This window comes from Lissotriton vulgaris, chromosome 5 (assembly GCF_964263255.1).
Source record: "Lissotriton vulgaris chromosome 5, aLisVul1.2, whole genome shotgun sequence".
NCBI lineage: Eukaryota > Metazoa > Chordata > Amphibia > Caudata > Salamandridae > Lissotriton > Lissotriton vulgaris.
The window spans coordinates 113,798,508-113,817,902 of NC_141693.1; the positions used below are offsets into that span (position 1 = coordinate 113,798,508).

The window sequence follows — 19,395 nt, forward strand, 5'->3', positions numbered from 1 at the left end:
CATACATTGATGACATCGTTATACATAGTCCAGATTGGCAGACTCATTTACAACACTTGAGTCAAATCCTAATGGCTTTAGAAAAGGCAGGGCTCCATATTAATGCCAAGAAGTCCCGTTTTGCCTTTTCCCAAGTAAAGTACCTTGGGTGCATGCTAGGTAACGGACAGTTGTTTCCTCAACAAGAAAAGGTTAAGGCAATCCAACAACAGGAGTTTCCTCGAAATAGACGTGACCTCCGAGCTTTTCTTGGGTTAGTAGGTTACTACAGACGGTTTATACCTCATTTTGCCACATTGTCAGCTCCTTTGACGGATATGTTGAAGAAGACTGCCTCTTCTGTTCCGTTCAAACAACCGTCCTCTCAGGCTCAGGCAGCTTTTCAGGCACTGAAGGATGTTCTTTCCTCGGCTCCAGTCTTAATCACTCCTGACTTCGACAAACCCTTCTATTTGCAAACAGATGCTTCTGGGGTGGGTCTGGGGGCTGTACTGTCTCAATTAGATCAGAATGGTAGGGAGCGTCCGATATTATATTTGAGCAGGAAACTTTTCCCCAGGGAGGCAGTGTATCCCACCATTGAAAAGGAGTGCCTTGCTGTCAAGTGGAGCATTGAGAAGCTTCATTATTATCTGGACGGTCGGCGCTTTACACTGTACTCTGACCATGCCCCTTTGCAGTGGCTCCAGCGAAACAAGGGACACAATGAGCGCATTCTACGTTGGTTTTTGTCTCTGCAGCCGTATGACTTTGAAGTATGTCACCGACAGGGTACGGCTCAAACGAATGCTGACTATTTGTCTCGCTATCCACTTTCCCCTGAACGGGAAAAGTCTGGGGGAGGGGTTTGTCAGGGGATCCCATGCTCAGCCCCGGCAGAGCTAACTGATTGTCCGTCTCCTCAACAGGCGGATTACTACGGGCCCTTTAAGGACAGCCTGTGTGTTCGTGATGACGGCTTCGCATCTGGACCACCTGACTTTGCGGGCCTATCAGGAACGTCCTCTCACCATATGAGAGGAGACCAGGAAGACGCTGGTTGTCCGACGTGGGAGGAAGAAGTGAGACGCCAGGAGGACCACGCGACCAGGAGGACGGGACGTACCGGGAAGGCGGAATCCTTGGACGTGGACGACACCAGGAGCGGAGAAGGTGCCGGACCGATATCCGAGGAAGAGTGGACGGAGGTAGCTGTAAAGCCAGGAGGCCAACGACACCGTGTTTCGCCCAGCCACGCGAAGGAGGACGCGTGGCTCTCCCAGGTGCGTGCTCGTTTGGGTTCTTTACTAAACTTCAAGAAGGGAGGGTCGGGATAGGACACGGGGTAATCACCGGGGCACTTAGTTTAGCCGAGCCAAACACAACGCACTGAATGTGGTGGTGGTTATTCCTTTATCCCTCACTCCCTCCCTGTTTCCGAGCATTCTAGTAAATCGGAACACGACACTAAAAGCCACATATTCTTCTTTCCTTTCATGTGCTGGAGATTCCCGGACCCTGACCCAGGAAGTGCCCCAGGAAGTGCCCCGAGGACTACGACCTTACGACTGACCTCGTGTCTAACAAAAGACTTTGTTTTGGTGTTTTACAAACTGTAATCCCCAATAAATTAGATAAACAGTCGCCCTCTAGTCTTGGCTCCTTCCATTCTTGTAACCGAAAGGTGACAGATACCTTGTAAGTGGCCTGTACTACAGACCTGGTGCAGAGGCACATTAAAATACCTATTTAGTTGCCATAACTTTATTGAAACGTTTATAAGCCGATACTGGTTGATTGTTTGTGAATCAACATAAGTGCGGCAGACATACTATCAAGAGAGAAACTCAGCGTAAGCATTGCTCGGCTGTTATTTTTTTGCATTCCACTTGGTTAGATCATCACTAATCTATGAAATTACTCTGAGAGCGTGACACTTAATTCGTAAAATAAATCTGAACCCTAAGAGATCACTGTATGGGGCTACCCAGGGTTGTGGGGCTCAGAATCATCAACAGGACACAATCACGAGGCACTTAAACTGGAATACTTCCTTTTGTGATGGGTGACGCATTCCTACCACGCTAGAGAAGCATGTGTTTTTTCTTCTTTCATTTGGTGGATGGACAATAATCTCTGAGATGCTGTAACATTTTATACCCTGAACTTAGTAAAGCATAGGCATGGAACATAGGCATGGGGAAGAACAACTAGCACTAAACCAAGCTAACATTCAAGCAGAGCCTGGGAGAGAAGAACAACGCAACAAAACTTTGGAGCCGGAGGAGGAAATTGATACACATGGTATTAAAACACTACTCTTGGAAATGAAAAAGAGCCTATCCACAATAGAAGGGAAACTCAACTCCTTAACAGTAGTGTAGAGCAACTTGAGGAGAGAATGAATAGGCAAGCTTTGAGAATCGATATGGCGGAGCACAGAATTTCAGTTGTACAGGACACAATGACGTCGCATGACACACTGCTTACTAAGCTAAGCAATGAAACAGTGGAGATTAGAGTGAAAATGAAGACCTAGCGGCAAGGTTGAGGAGGAATAACCTGCTCATTACAGGAATAGCGGCATCTACAAACATCTACAAACATAAGAAAAATTGAGATTATGGAGAAACCATACTAGTATTTCAGTGGATTCGCCTTTTCAAATATGTTCATGGTAGAGTAGGAGAATAGGTCAATGGTAAAACACCCACCACCAGGAGCCTTGCTTCGATCTATAATTGGTAGAATATTGAACTATCAGGATAGGGACAATGGACACAATGATTCATTAAAGAAAAAGGATCAGGGGAGGAGCCAAGCTCGCGACCGTGATGGCCGCACTGTAGCTCGGCTCCGTCAACCTTTCTGCCTGAAACGCATATCCTGTACCTTATCCTGCCCTGAGGAGACACATTCGGCTAAATATGGGAAGGTGAAACATTGCTAGCACTTACCGTCCGTCCCGGGGGCTCCTAGGTGCCGCGGATCTGGAGTTGTGCCCTTGCTTGCTCCGGAGCCTCCGCGGCGTGCAGGCCGGGTACTCGCCTGCGACGGTCGGCCGGAGTGGGGTGTTGACGCCAGCCCCCGGTGGAGGAGAGGGGTCGGCTGAAGAGGCCGTTTTGCGGTTGTTCCGGTGGCGACTGACCGGGCCCGGTCTGGTGGCCCGGGGGCTCTGTGGCGGGGCGCGGCCCGCCTTGAACGGGGGTAGACCGTGCAGGAGGCTTGTCCCCCCCTTTGTTGCCTTGTCCGGCCATCTTGAAGCCCTTCGCCCGGATTCGGCGGGCGGCGCCCGTGAGACGGTGGCGCCGGCGACCCCTGTTTTTTGGTGGCCCATCTTTCTGCACCAAGATTGCCATTGCTGGGGCTCGAGCAGACTCCAGTGGGTCTTATTCGAGGGCCCGGTCCAGAGGTTGAGGAGCGGAGGGTCCCTGCTGCACTGACAAGATGGGCGCCAACGCCCCGGGTCCCGGACCAGCTTGGGGCGGCGAACCTAGTTTGTCGAACCACACGACGGCTGAGGCCTGTGGGCGTGAGCCCACGATCGGCGATGTCCTTGCCGCCCTATGTTCTTTACGTGCGGCCATGGCCTTCGATGCTGCTACGCGAGATGGCGGTTCTGCCGCCGTGCCTGTTGACTCGTCCCCCATGCAGGCGGCTTGACTGATGATGTGTGCTGCTTTGCCCCCCTCGGCTGCTGCTAAGAGTGATGCCGCCGTGCACCTACGAGACTGTATATCAGCGGCCCCGACTCTCCAGGAAGCTTCGACTGAGGCGGACATGAGCGAGGGCCCCACGTCGGGGCCCGTCCATGCTGGTCTGGCTAAGGAGCCCGGCGGATGTTTGCTTCTAACTGCTTTGGTGTGGTCCCGCGGCTGCCTTGCAGGGGTCACCTCGTTTTTTTGGACGGCGGGGCCGTACCCAGTTTGTTTGCTGCTCCTGATGCTGCTACTTGTCAGTCTGGTCTGCCGCAGCCACTGCTTGCTTTGCTGTTTGAGACTGGAGTCCTCTGGACTGCACCCTTGGCCTGCCTTGTCTCGATCATGTGTGCCTTCCATGCCGAACTGCTTGCTACCTACCACTTTGTTACGCACGGAAGCTATGATCAGGAAAGGACAGGGGTGAGACAGAATTGCTTTGGCGGACTACTGTTTAATGTACGTAGATGAGGACTATCCGCAGCTGTGAAAATATGGCCGACTCATTTTCCCGTTCCTGATGTTTGAGGTTGTGTCTTTCTCGCTTTGATGTGGGTTTCAGTTGTGTTACGGCGGGGGGTAGGAACTGAATGTTCGATTGCAGATCTCCTCTCCCACTGGATCCCTTTCCCCTTTCCCCTTTTCCCTTTCTTTGATCTGTTGTGTTCTTTTTCTTACTTTCTGATTCTTCTATATTTCGGGTTCCATTTAGGGCAACAGGCACGCTGCTGGGGGGGTAGGCCGTAGCCTTCTGCAGGGGTGCAGGGTGGTGTGGGAGGGACGGGGTCTTTTTGCTGTTCGTTTTTCTCTTTAGTGTCTCATGTGCATTAAAATGTAGGTGGGTCAGGAACGCTTGTTGTTCTAAAATGTTTGGGAACCACTGCTATAAAGAATACTCCACACTCCTTATGAAGGTCTATCAAGAAGCTTTTGAGATGGGTCAGCTCTCTACTACAATGCACAAAGACCTTTGGATCACTTTACGTAAAGCAGGCAAGGATCCCAACAAATGCAACTCTTGTCAGCCATTGTCACTCAGAAAAACGATAACAACATTCTGTTAGCCAGTAGGCTTCTCCCACTCATGCCTACCATAGTATGACCCACGTGATCCAGCTTAGTACTGGGACGGCCACAGGTTTTAAGCTGTGGACCATGTTCGCTCTATTACACAAATTAAACCCCTGGCGATTCATGCTGTAGTGGTGTTTCTTGATGCTGCCAAAGCATTCGTTCATTAGAGTGGCTATTTGAAAGTCCATGAGCTACCTATTATTCAACTTACTGGTCAAGTAGAACAATGGATAAAACAGCCCTTTATTTTCTCTTACAGCAGAACCTAAAGCAGCACAACAGTTTAAAAGTAAAGGGTACACCATTTTAGGAACCCTAATTCAAAATGGGTCATTTGTGACACTTGAGGATTATCTGGGGACCGCTGGTTGATCGACACTAAACTATTTTTATATCAAGGATTAAGACTTGCAATGAAACCCATATTAAGCGACTTCCCTAGGAACCACCGGAATACTAGAGGAATTGCACATTATATGGGCTACTGGAGCTAAACAGATGTCAAAACTCTATAATATGTATACAGTTTTTCTGTTTTGCAAGGCCAGACAACTGAAGAACTGGATAATTTGACACTGCAGTACCTGAAATCTCTGCTATTGCATTCCCTCTGACTCATCTGATTCTGCGATTACTAGGAAAGATTAGGAGAAACAAGGCAGTTATATATTTTACTGTATCCATACTGGCCGATGAGAGAAAAGTGGTTTTCCTCTTCTAGGAGAGTAGAGGAAAGGACAAGTGTGGTGTCTCCCCCTAGATACATAGTTCATCCTTCTCTGTTGCACCTAACACCTCTATAATGTCCAACTGTAATGGTAGTTTTAAGCTTGAAAAACAGGTGGTTTAAAAGTTAGGTATTTCTGTTTCAGTGACTAATTCCATTCAGGCTTTTAGAAGGGAATATCCTTACAAAGCATATAATCATCACTGGGACTATTTTTCAAAATAGTGTAACAAAGGAGAGGCTTCTCCTGCCCTATACGCCCCAGAAGGCATCTTGCAATTTCTGCAGAATAATTTCAACAAGGGTTGATCAACCTCTACCTTCATAGTAGAATGGGCTCTATTTAAAGGCTTTCTTTCAACTTTTGATTTTCTTTTGGAGGTTGGGCGTTGGGTCAGACAAGTTTTTAAAGGCTTTGACATCTTCAGACCTAATGTGAGAAATATATTTCTGGGTTGGAACCTTCTGTAGGTTTTGGATGCCCTAAAGAAGGTTAATTTTGAGTCTTTGTAGGAAGTTTATTAAGTAACTTTCTTTAAATGTGGCATGTCTGGGAGTAATAGTTAATCCTAGACATCTGAGCGAACTGTCTGCTTTGATGTGTAATGCTCCTCATTTTAGGATTTTTGAAGATCGCATGGTTTTGAGATGCTGTCCGAATTTTGCACCAAAGACCAACATCTTTGGGTAAGCCTCTGGGTAAACATGCTAGTTGATAGAATTGTAAAGATTAAAAAAGTCGAAGTCAATATGAATAAAAATACATTGACATATAAAAATGAAATCGTATCTTTATTTATGAATTCGCCCATTGTGAACTCCACGTCCACCCGACGCAGAAATATGCAGTTAGGCAGGCCGTGAGACTCAGGCCCGGGGCTGCTGATTGACAGATCAGAGGTGGGATGCACGTAGCCAGCAGAAAAAAACGCAAACAGGAAATCCCAGATCAATTCCCCAGATTGGCCCCAATAAAGCACGCATGGCTGAAGGGGTGCGCGTTCCCAAAACACCATGAAGTCAGATGTCACGTGAAGTTAGGAACACTTAGCCAATCAAGATATAGTACACACAGTACACGCAGTGATCACACACTCCTCATGTCAGACACCTGGACACATTACCCACTGCCATATTGTGTAGGTGCAAGGTCGAGGCCCACCTGGATTCCTCATACCATACCTTAATTTATGGCTCCAAATACAGAGGTACACATTCCTTACCAATAAGATCTCAGAAACCATTTTATTGCTTTCAATTAACTGTATAAAAATCTATGTTAGACCAATTGTAAATTGAGACAGTATCAGACCCTATGCCTGTGACTGTGCTCCCGGCCGCATTGATTACCTGTTCCTGTTTTGCCAAACACCTCTTGTCTCTTGTTTTTTCAAGGTATTTCATGTTCAAGTAACAGCATCTCTCCTGTAAGAGTCAGGTGCTACTACATTTCGACTCTAGTCTCCTCGCTGGTTCATCTGTCTCTCCTAACCAAGTAAAAGCCCCCATCACCTCCTCAGGGATGAAGTAGCACTTTCCACTTATATCACATCCCACTAGATCCTATTCTACTCTTTTTCTCCAATCCTGCACCTCTTCCCAACCCAATTACTAACCAAATACACCCTCCTAATTGCCTAAAACAGAACTGTCTCCTGATGAATGCTCGATCTATGAATAAGAGCCACCTGAACATTCATGACCTGATCTTGTTCACGACTCCTGACCTCCTGTTCATCACTGAAACCTGACTGGCGGATGATACCCCACTGACACGCCATAAAGCCATACTACCTGGATACAAAATCTCATCCTCAAACTACCCCAAGAAGACAAGAGGTAGCCTTGCAGTCGTTTTCACAAATGTCTTACAACTATCAAATATAAATTCTGTAATCTGACAGCTAGTGGGGCTATGCTGGTATGTTGTCCCTCTTTTCGTACATTCTCCTGCTCATTTTTACTGATATATAGACCCCAACTGAGTCCGCCTCCCCCGTTCAGATCTGAAGCCACCAAAGTCATCTGCGGCGTTCCTCAAGGCTCCTCGCTCAGTCCAACCCTCTTCAACGTCTACATGAGCCCCCTCGCAGACATCGTACGCCAGCACAACCTCAACATCATCTCCTACGCCGACGACACCCAGCTGATTCTCTCCCTCACCAACGACCCCGCCACTGCCACTGCCAGAGCCAACCTTCACGAAGGGATGAAAGAGGTAGCCGAATGGATGAAGAACAGCCACCTGAAACTGAACTCGGACAAGATGGAAGTCCTCATCCTGGGATCCTCACCCTCCGCCCGGGACGACTCCTGGTGGCCCCCCGCCCTAGGCAGCGCACCCAAACCGACAGACCACGCACGCAACCTGGGCTTCATCCTGGACTCCTCCCTCTCCATGACCAGACAAGTCAACGCCGTCTCCTCGTTGTGCTTCAACATCCTGCGCATGCTACGTAAGATCTTCCGGTGGATCCCCACCGAGACCAGGAAGACGGTCACCCAGGCCCTCGTCACCAGCCGTCTGGACTACGGCAACTCCCTCTACGCCGGAACCACCGCCAAACTCCAGAAAAGACTTCAGCGGATCCAGAACGCCTCAGCACGACTCATCCTGGACATCCCCCGTCGCAGCCACATCTCCGGACACCTGAGAGACCTGCACTGGCTCCCGGTCAACAAGAGAATCACCTTCCGACTCCTCACCCACGCACACAAAGCCCTACACAACCAAGGCCCAGGATACCTCAACAGCCGCCTCAACTTCTACGCTCCCAAACGCCAGCTTCGATCGACCGGCCACGCCCTCGCCACCGTCCCCCGCATCCCAAGAGCCACCACAGGGGGACGGTCCTTCCCCTACCTCGCTGCCAAGACATGGAACTCCCTCCCGACCCACCTTCGCCTGACCCAGGACCACCTCGCCTTCAGGAAGCAACTCAAGACCTGGCTGTTCGAGCAGTAGCGGACCCCCCCCCCCCTAGCGTCTTGAGACCCTCTGGGTGAGTAGTGCGCTATATAAATGCTTTGATTGATTGATTGATTGAAGAGCGGCGCTTACACTGACATCTGAATTGGTGCTGTCTGGGAGATAAGAATAAACCACAAGCATGCCCTAGTCCTAGGAGCTCTTTACATCTGATTGGAGCAACCAGACTTCTCTGAAATAAAATATATAATGGTTAAACGAGAGATCCTCAACCTGTCACTGCTGTTGGAGGGCACTAAACATGCACCTAACTACACCTTATACATAACTTTCTTGGGACTAGATCTTGAGACAATAACTAGAAACTCCCCAACAGGTAGGTCTGATCGTTACATGATCTCCCATATCAACCTCCTGACTAAGACAATTACAAAGAATGAAATGATCAAGACTATCTACAGATAATGGAAGAAACTCTACCTTTCAGCATTTGATTCCTTCCTCGTGAAGAATTTTCCCAATAATCAAACAACAGAAGTGAATCTACAGCTGTTTTGCCAAAGAGTTTGGCAGACTTATAACGGAAAAAACATAGAGCTGTGTGAAGTACGGAAAGAAAACCTATTGGATAAAAAATAAAGATAAAGAAACTAAAATTGAACCAGGTGTCTCACCAGAATGAGGAACACCCATCTAAAGAGCTACATCAGACCCTTTCAGAATTTTGCAAACGTGTGCTTAGGTACCAAAATGTGACACTTGCTGGCCTCTTGCAGGACCACTGCTAATTAGCTTATGATGAAATCAAAGAAAATGGTGAACTCTTGTTGTGTTCGATTTTAGATTTCTAATGAATTTCCCGATTCATGCCCTCATATAGGTACAATTACCCTTATATAGGCATAGATATCCAATCCTTATTTAGGCATAGCCCATGCTACCCAAATACAGGCATGGCTACTTCCATCCATTCATCTACGTCACAACGATTTCTTGGGAAACCAGACTCTTAAGCCGTTAGGGACTTCCCCTTGCTTGAATATTGATTTCTTCAAGAACTCATTTATTATGCATGAACATCTATTCCTTAGGGGTTCAATCGTGACGTTCATATGCCCAATTTTTACGTCAATACTGGCATTCCTAAACACCTTCAAGGTATAAATATACCTGCACTTGCTATGGCAAAGCATGGTGTGGTTCGGTGCAGTTCGACTACCTACTTGCACAACGCAGCTCGCTACAGCAAGTGCCGAAGAAAGCCAAGTCTCCAGCTGACGCACTTACCAGAAGCTGTCATCCTCCTGCTGAGAAATCAAGCTCCAGTGTTACTGACTCCCCTTGCGGAGTGTTGGGAAATCGAGTCCCAAGATAGAGATACCAACCTCTCTCATTCTAAGATATGGAGCTGATTAGAACCTAGAGAAACCTTTGGCAATTCTTGTCAAAACTAAACCTATGCTAAAGACAAGACCTATATCTTCCCTTGTACTAGACCTAGGTTAGGTACACTGGGGTAGGCGTACTTTAGAAGCACTAGTTGAGTATTTTAGCCTGTGTTATTTATGTATGTATTTTTACATATGTAATGAACAAGAGGAGAGAGTAAGGGAATTTCCACGGTGTGGAGTGGAGTACTCCTGGTCCCCTAAACCTAAATATGTATAAACATAGAGAGGAGTATCACCACTGGACCGTACAGGTCCTAATGGAGTATGGGAAAAAGGATGTTCAAAAGAAAATTATTCTTTTGATAGAAGACCCCTCACTCACCAACCTGGTTGGTGACATGCTTCATCATCTGGGTCCACCCGGACAGCCGAGTGCCATCCGGGTGTGCTGCGACACCTGATTACAGTGGAGCTGGTAGATTTTTGTGAATGTGACGTAAAAGTGAGTTAAAAATTGGCCCAGTATAACTTCAAAAAACTTTCAGAAGCTACTGGACAATGTTAAAAACAGTTACCAGATACTGGAGTTGGTTTTTATATATATCATAGCAACAGACAATGCTATTACAATATTATTTTATATTACTGTTTACGCTGTACGCATTATACTTCGCATTCTGTCTTAACGATTGTAGCAGTTCACCTCTCTTGCATGAGAAAGAAGACTTTTCAATAAACTGTTTTATTAAAACGCCCGTCTCTCTATTTTCTGTGCAAACTCTGTAGGAATGAAGCAAGCACGATTGACTGAGTGAAATAGTTATCTATTGTTTCCACGACTCTGAAGATATTGTTCCGGATCTAGGGGAAACAAAGTTGTCATGTTTATGCGGTTCAAATTCTAACTCCCAAGCACACGTATGTTCCTAAACGCGGTTTCCCTTCTTTTCAATACCACACATATATAATATACAAGAAAGTATAGATCAACAATTTCGATCTTCAAAGCAAATTCTTGTCTTGTTTTATTCGGATTTCTTTCAAATGCAAACAACAGCCACAGCCAACGCGTTTCGTCGCTATAGGCAGTAGTCCCGCGACTTTCTCAAGGCTGTACAAGATAAACATACAGAATTGTGTTGTATTTCTTCATAGTAATTGCTGTCTCACGAGACATAAGCACAAAAATTATGTAAACTCCTACCAGTGAAAATACATGCTCACCGGTTGTGAAAAGGGTATTTGATAGCCAATCATTATTCATATTACAACACTCACTATTTTATTTCAAAGTATTTGCCACAACATAAGCAACTTCACATATAAAACACGTGATGGAGAGAACGGAAACATAAAGCTCCCAATGCTCCATAATATTTCAACCTTATCACCCGGGGAAAAGCACTATTCAGTAGACAAATTACAGAGTTTTAGTAATAAAACCTGTGTTGGAACGCATGCACCAGTGCTCTTGATATCCAAGTTGGTAATATCTTATTTCATGCAAGAAAGGCTTGGGGGGGGGGGTTATATTAAAAAAGCGACCACTAGTAAAAATTAAGTAAAGATGGTCTTGTAACGATACCTATAATTTCCAGTGAAGTGCTCTGTCAAGAGTGAAGATATAAGTCGTAATTGTAGAAAATTCTCTCAGGATAATATTTTATAGATTAAGAAATCTAATGATTACGAATGTAACCTACTTTCTGCGTGGTGATACTTCCAAACCACACATGGGTTCTGGTGATGGCACAAACACTGTATATGCGTTAATCCTCCTTTTATTTCTTCACAATTATTTATTCATCCTTTCTAAAGATTTAAAGGTTTGTCTGTATTAGAAACCTCATATATAACTCCATCCATATCTTGAGTACATGTTTGTTAGGGCAAAGTTCATAAATTACCCTTGTATTAATTGTACCTCATTATGTATAAAGTGACACAGACTTTTACAGTCCGAATGGCAAAAAATATGAGATAAGGAGTAACATTAATTGCCTTTCAAAAATATGTGGTGTATGTTATTGAATGTAAATATAAGAAAACATACATTGGCAGTACAATTAGAGCCTTACGGGAAAGAATATGTGAGCATGTTAGGGCAGTCAAACTAGGGGACATGAGGTACCCCTTAGCCGCACACATGTCGATTTGCCCCTTACAAACTACAAATAGGCGTTTTGAATACTACGGAATAGATCTCATACTAAGACACCCAAGAGGGGGTAAAGAGAGCTTCTGCTACGCAGGAGAGATACATTGTGGATACTTAAGATGCGTAGCATAGAGTGTGGTCTCAATATCGACCAGGAGCTACATTTCTTTCAAGGTGACAATAGATGACATGTATTACATGTATTTAAGAGTGTTTTGTACAATGTACATTATGCAGTTTTCCAGTATGATGTATAACAAGAGATGCTGCAAATACCGACTAATTTTGAATAGAAATTCTGTGTTAGATGACTTTTCTCTCAACCATTCGAAACTGTTTTAAATGATTACTGATGGAGGGCTCTTGGTTCTATATATTTCCCTTACCCAACTACAGGGAGTATTCACATTATAGATCACTTCAAACTAATATCACACACATGCGTAAAAATTAAATATACCTTCACTTGTTTCTAAGAATGCTAATGGTAGAGTCTCAAATCCTTTGAGAAAACACAATCAGTCACACTTTGCCCTTTATCCTTTCAACAATACACACTATAATGTTGTCGCTAGTGTTGTCGGTCTAATGTCGCTCGCCGGAAGATTACAATTGACGTTTAGAATTTTAGTGATTTACCTTGAGCTTTTGCGATATGATCACAATATACAGAAACAACACCAGTAATAGGGTCGCTCAACGGCAGATTACAACTCGCGTTGGAAATGTTAGTGACTTACAGTTAGCTTTTGCGATAGGGTCTTAATAAACTTGAACAGTACCAATATGGGAAAGTATTAGTCTCTTTTCGAGTGACACTACCATTTTTAATTGAAAACCTGATTTTCAAACTATCAAAATAGACTTTAATTTTCAGTTCAATATGGTTTTCCGCGAGGCGTTTCACTCAGACTTAGTGATTTCACTACATAAAAGTTTTGACGAATTGTCACATTAGATTCTTCCCTATGGTTCATTGGCACTTGACTATTTGCAATGATTACAAACAGTCCGTATGACATAAAATAAATATTCACGAAATCGCCTATGGGCGTGATCAAAGTACGTAACGTTCTTGATTTTCTGAATGATATAAAATAAATATCCACAAAATCTCTTATGGTTTTGATAAAAGTGTTTAACATTTCGGGACTTCTCTACAAATATGGCCGCTGTAGAACTTTTTACCTTTTAGTCCGCTGTGGATGTCTTTCCTAACCTAGGAGGGATATCCAATTAGGGACGCGAATAGAAAAATGGTTGTTTAAATGAAAGGCGGGCTACACCTGAACCGTGCACACAAGCAATTTGATGGTGCCGGGAAACCTTTTGAAGCTGCTTTACTCTAGCTGAAATAGCAGTTAAGGGGAGACAGAAAGCTGGGCGACAAAAATAGTTGGCGTAATGGAGTAAATACAAACGCGAAGGGGACGCATTGAATTAGCAGGGGATTGGAGTATTATTAACAGTGTTAGAGAAGAATTGAGACGAATGTAACAAGGGCTTACGCTGAAACGAAGCACATGATACTTAGTAAACTAATGGGTTGCAATTTAAAAACCCATTTTCCCTATTTAAGTGCACACATATCCAAAATAGATAGTAACTAGGAGGACTGATGTTGTGGCATATTATAGACACGAGTTTTATAAAATTTTAGAAATACGTACTGGGAATAATCTAATGGTTTTAATAGTCACTTTATACATAATGAGGTACAATTAATACACGGGTAATTCATGAACTTCGCCGTAACAAACATGTACTCAAGATATGGATAGAGTTATATATGAGGTTTCTAATACAGACAAACCTTTAAATCTTTAGAAAGGATGAATAAATAATCGTGAAGACATAAAAGGAGGATTAACGAATATACAGCGTTTGTGCCATCACCAGAACCCACGTGTGGGTTGGAAGTATCACCACGCAGAAAGTAGGTTACATTCGTAATCATTGGATTTCTTAATCTATAAAATATTATCCTGAGAGAATTTTCTACAATTACGACTTATATCTTTACTCTTCACAGAGCACTTCACTGGAAATTATAGGTATCCTTACAAGACCATCTTTACTTAATTTTTACTAGTGGTCGCTTTTTTAATATAACCCCCACCCCCACGCCTTTCTTGCATGAAATAAGATATTACCAACTTGGATATCAAGAGCACTGGTGCACGCGTTCCAACACAGGTTTTATTACTAAGACTCTATAATTTGTCTACTGAATAGCGCTTTCCCCGGGTGATATGGTTGAAATATTATGGACCATTAGGAGCTTTATATTTCCGTTCTCTCCATCACGTGTTTTATATGTATTTTGAATTTGCTTATGCTGCGGCAAATACTTTGAAATAAAATAGTGAGTGTTGCAATATGAATAATGATTGGCTATCAAATGCCCTTTTCACAATCGGTGAGCATGTATTTTCACTGGTAGGAGTTTACATAATATTTGTGCTTATGTCTCGTGAAACAGCAATTACTATGAAGAAATACAACACAATTCTGTATGTTTATCTTGTACAGCCTTGAGAAAGTCGCGGGACTACTGCCTATAGCGACGAAACGCGTTGGCTGTGGCTGTTTGCTGTTTGGAAGAAATCCGAATAAAACAAGACAAGAATTTGCTTTGAAGATCGAAATTGTTGATCTATACTTTCTTGTATATTATATATGTGTGGTATTGAAAAGAAGGGAAATTGCGTTTAGGAACATACGTGTGCTTGGGAGTTAGAATTTGTGTTGTGAGAGACTTATCTCTCAGCTTATGGAGTTTTGTGGTTCTCCATTCCTTTGAGCACAGTTAAAGTAATTTTTGGAGTTATCAATCATTTAGTGCGATCCTAAACCTTAGGCGCCCTGAACCTATGAGTACAACCACGCTGCTTTTATTTTGCAAATGTTTATGCGGTTGTCAGAGACTGATCCCTTCTTGTTTACTCGAGAAAGTTTCTAGTGACCTCTGAGTTAGCTGGCACACACAATTACGTTTAGTATTATTGATAGAGGCATACTGACCTCAGTCCTATGTCAAATCTATAGTGTATATTATTCCAATGTGCAGAGCCTATTGGGAATATAGGAACTACACTACACTCTGTGAGGAGCAAAATGCCCCAAATCTGCAAACAGAACTAAGGACAAATATAGGTATCAGTTTCTAGCTTCCTTCAGGTAGCTCTCGGAGGCCAAATTCAAAGAACTGGCCAAGTTAAGCAGCCATTTGGATCTCCGTCAGGTCTTTGCCAGACATGATCCTTTACTATATTAACTCAGCCGCCACTATGGCAAGAAACCTCATCCAACAATTAACAGGAACCTTCCGCTCGAAACTCAAGAGCTTCTTCATCAAAATGTGTGTTACAAAAACAAAACCACAATATATCAAACCGTGCAAACTACGAACCAATTTCTATTGGCTCCTTCCTAGGAAAAGTATTTGAAAGTGATGTGTTAGCCCAGATGTCTGACTTCATAGAAGGGAACAATATTGAATCTGACCAACAAGTGGGCTTCAGCCCAGGCAGAGGCCCCGAATCCACCTTGATTTCCATTTGGGATGAATTAAAATGGAGCATTATAGATAAGAAGCAGCAGCAGCACTGCTTCTTCTGAAACTAATGGGCACCTTTGACACTGTCCACCAAACTCGACTGTTCAGATTACAAAAGCTCAGAATTCAGTGAAATATAATAGAATGGATATCATCAAAGACCGGCACTGCATCGTTGTACTACCTCAACTTGCATTAACCTCTCTCTCCAGTCACTTTGGAGTTAGCCAAGGCTCAATTGTCTCTTCTCCCAATTCATATACAACAACAGAAAGTCCCTGGCTGGTGGGGGTATACCCTGGGGCGTGAGATAACCTGGCCGAAAGGCTTAAGGGTTATCTACGCTTACAGAGACAAGAAATATGTCAACATACCATAGTTCTAGTAACGGCCAACAGTCAGTGTAGGAACCCTATCTGTAAATCACACAACAGTTAAGAGACTATAATCTTCACCAGTATAAAAACAACAATTTATTAAAAACAATACAGAATCAATTTGCATCAGAAAAAACATTATATAATACAGTACACATTTTAAAAAAACCAAAAGTCGACGCGGCGTTTCGGTGTCTTTTGTTGATGATGACACCTTCTTCAGGACAGGGTTTTTTTGTTAAAAATCTCTGAATAAAAAATTTCATATGTATGGTCTTTGCTGTATCGGGGGCGACCACCGTATATCTTTTAGGCTTTAACCACATGTAACTTTTGTGGTGTCGTGTATACACCGTTCCAACTTGTCATGTGGGGTAGAGGCGTATCTACTTTTTGTTTCCTTCTACCAGCTTGTTGTTAATTTCTTCCCTTGAAGGCCTTTTTGAATGGAAATGTTTGTATTATCTTTCCGCTGGGTATCGGCCTCCCTGTCGCCTTGTTCCGGATACAGCTTCCTCATGGACTCAAATTCAACACTGCCAAAACTGGCCTGTTCCTTCTGCCTGACCGGCTATACTATGCTGATACAACTACTAAAGCTGGTGAAAACAGAGACACCTGAAACATCATTAATAGCAGGTGTTATATTCCCACTTGCACTGTTTGTTATTTCTACCAGGACATAGCTGTGACTACCAATGCTAACATGGAAACAGCATCAACACTGTTCCCCAGATGCAGGTTAGGTATGAACAAAGAGGTCAAACATGAATCGGTATGTGATGAGAGGGAAAGCATTGGTAGTTTGTGGAGAAAGAACAGCAATTACAGACGAAAAAAACTGTCTGATGGTAATAAAGAAGGAATTGTGAAATCTGTTATCCTCAAAATCCATGATGATTGCAGAGCACACTCAGACTCTACTTAACAACTGTGAAACCAGCTCCCCCACGCCCCCCTCCCCCTCCCCCAGCAACATGGATATTCTACATCAGAGGGTGCTCTGAGTTAGCAGTAATCTGCTGTGTGCTGTTTAAACTATATTTAGGCTGTGGGGTTTTAGGTTTAAACCTATAATAACTGATAAAACCCCACTGAAAGAAAAATAGCCTGCACCAGTGAAAACATATAAACACTGAAAAAACACCTCAGCAACCACAAACTAAATGCCATTCAAAGAAAGGAAAAAGAGAGTGAAAGACATTTTTTTCTTCCTGAAGGGGTCAATACAATGTAACTGTTATACAAGCTAGCAGTAAGAAAGACTGACTCTGCTTGAGTTTTGTTCTTTAGGGATGCCACTAAAATATTGTTTCTTCTTCCTTTTACTTTTTTCAGTTTTGTGGCCTTTGGACTAAAGATGCCGGGTTTAGTTTCATGTTTTAGGTCTAGTTTAATTATTTTATAAACTATAGAGAATCAGGAAATATCAAACTCATATTTGATATTTTGGCTGCATTTGATTCTTTCACCGATAGGTAAAATGGTTGGTTTTATAAAAAATCTTTCCTATTATGTGTCATCACATTTACCCACAGGGAATTGGTAAAAACCCTTAATACATCAGACCATAGTTTCTATTGGGTCAGTATTGATAGTAGGTGAATTGCCAACACCTCAGGCTTTAAACATTCAATGCAAGGTATAGTGACAAGTATATATATATCACCAAGCATCTGGGATAGTGGTGAAAACATGACACCAGACCTTTGGAAAACATGGAACGCAGTGTCACTTGTAATGCTCTGCAAAAAAAGGTTATTTCCAAGTTCAACAAAGATTGAAGTGATATTGTTTGTATTTTTAGTGATTCGGCTACGTATATAAAAAAGTTGTGTGATAACCTGTCAAAATTGATACTTGAGCTGAAGTGATTCCCTGTGGGAGATCCTTGCCACTTGTTAGATGGTATGCTGAAAGCATCTTTACAATCTTCAGAGTTAATAAGGGATGCTATTGACTTTTTAGTCCATTCTGGTGCACTGTTTTCTTATGCACAGGAACTAAAACACAAATATTTATCATTTTGTACTTTATGTGGCATCAAAAAAAGAATCATCCCAACTGTGTCCCTTAGCTGATGGTTCTCAGCTCAAGGGGCTATGAATGCAGAGAGGGCCTTTTCACAGAAGTTTACATGGGTAGGAAAGAGCGAGCGCACATGACCCAAAGACTCACTGTAGAAGAATTGTATGGTGTACTACAATAAGATTAATTTGCAAAAATCTATTTGGACCTCATATACACTATAAGTACACTGTCTATATACCATGTTCTTTCAGTGCAGAAAGCAAGCAATAATAAAAGCAAAACGTTCCATAAACACCGGAAAAACACTTTTTCTGTTGTTTTTAGTGCCGCGAAAATGTGTAACCACTGATAACAACTGTTTTTTAAGATATTGAAAACACTGAAAAAACCCCACCAGAATATACCAAAAATAGAAACTGAAAACAGGAAAGCCTAACTATATTTAATAGGGACTGTACACATTGTTTTTTGGCCAGGAGAGGGGGAAAAGTTTTATTCAAACAGTATTGTTAAAGCACAAGTTTGTTAGGTCCTTACCTGCAGAAGTCCAAAGTGTGGATTGAACCTGTCTGTCTCCTAGGAGATTTCTGAATAGAGCAGCATCTTCCAACTCCCTGGACAGCAAACCTTGTCTGAGGTAGCTGGGACCTTATTTAGTCTGCTATTGGTTGTATCTTGTGTTTCTATTGGGTTAGTGTCCTCCTTGGTTGGGTATTTGAGGGTTCTGATTGTTTTTTGCGTCAGTGACTCAATCAATGTAGGGTTGGGACTGGGGCTAGGGTTAGGATTTCCATTGGAAGTAGGGACTAGGGCTTCCTTTATTATTACGACCTATATCTTTACTTTACTTCCTGTATTATTGGTTGGTGGGACTAGGGCTAGGGTTAGGCCTTTAATTGGAAGTAGCGGTTAGGGCTTCTGGTGTGATCGGTTGCTGGACTAGGTGTGGGACTAAGAGTAGGGTTAGGTTTTCTATTGGAAGTAGGTACTAGGGCTTTCTGTGCCATTGGTTGCTTGGACTTGAGTTGGGACTACTGCTAGGGCTAGGGCCTCTATTGGACGTAGAGATCAGGGTTTTTAAAACTGATTGGTTGCTTGGACTAGGGCTAAGATTGGCTGTAAGGTCCTGGTCTCCTACTGTTTCCAGATTTTAGGGGTAGTGTTGTGATTGGATAGTGTTGAGCTAGGGTTCCCATTGGGAGAAGGGGTCACCTGATTACTAGGTCTATAAAAGGCCAGGGTTTGGACGTGTCTGCCCTGGTGTCGAGACTAAGGGCGGAGAGGACAAGGGCAGTTGCCCGTTTGAGCCTGTTCGAGAATGGTCGGGCCAGGCCCAGAAATGCTGCCCATGTTCCCATTCAGTAATACCCACCCACAATTTATTTTCACTATAGATATGTATCCATCTTTGTGTATTGCTTTGTATAAACAAATAATTATGTTGTTAACAAAACACATCTTTGGTCTACATG

The 19,395-nt window shown here is 43.3% G+C and overlaps 1 protein-coding gene across 1 annotated transcript in view; it reads right to left on the bottom strand.

The window, feature by feature from the left end:
• SNAPC4 (small nuclear RNA activating complex polypeptide 4) overlaps window positions 1-19,395 on the bottom strand; it is a 306,571-nt gene that overhangs the window by 16,446 nt on the left and 270,730 nt on the right. The window lies entirely within an intron of this gene.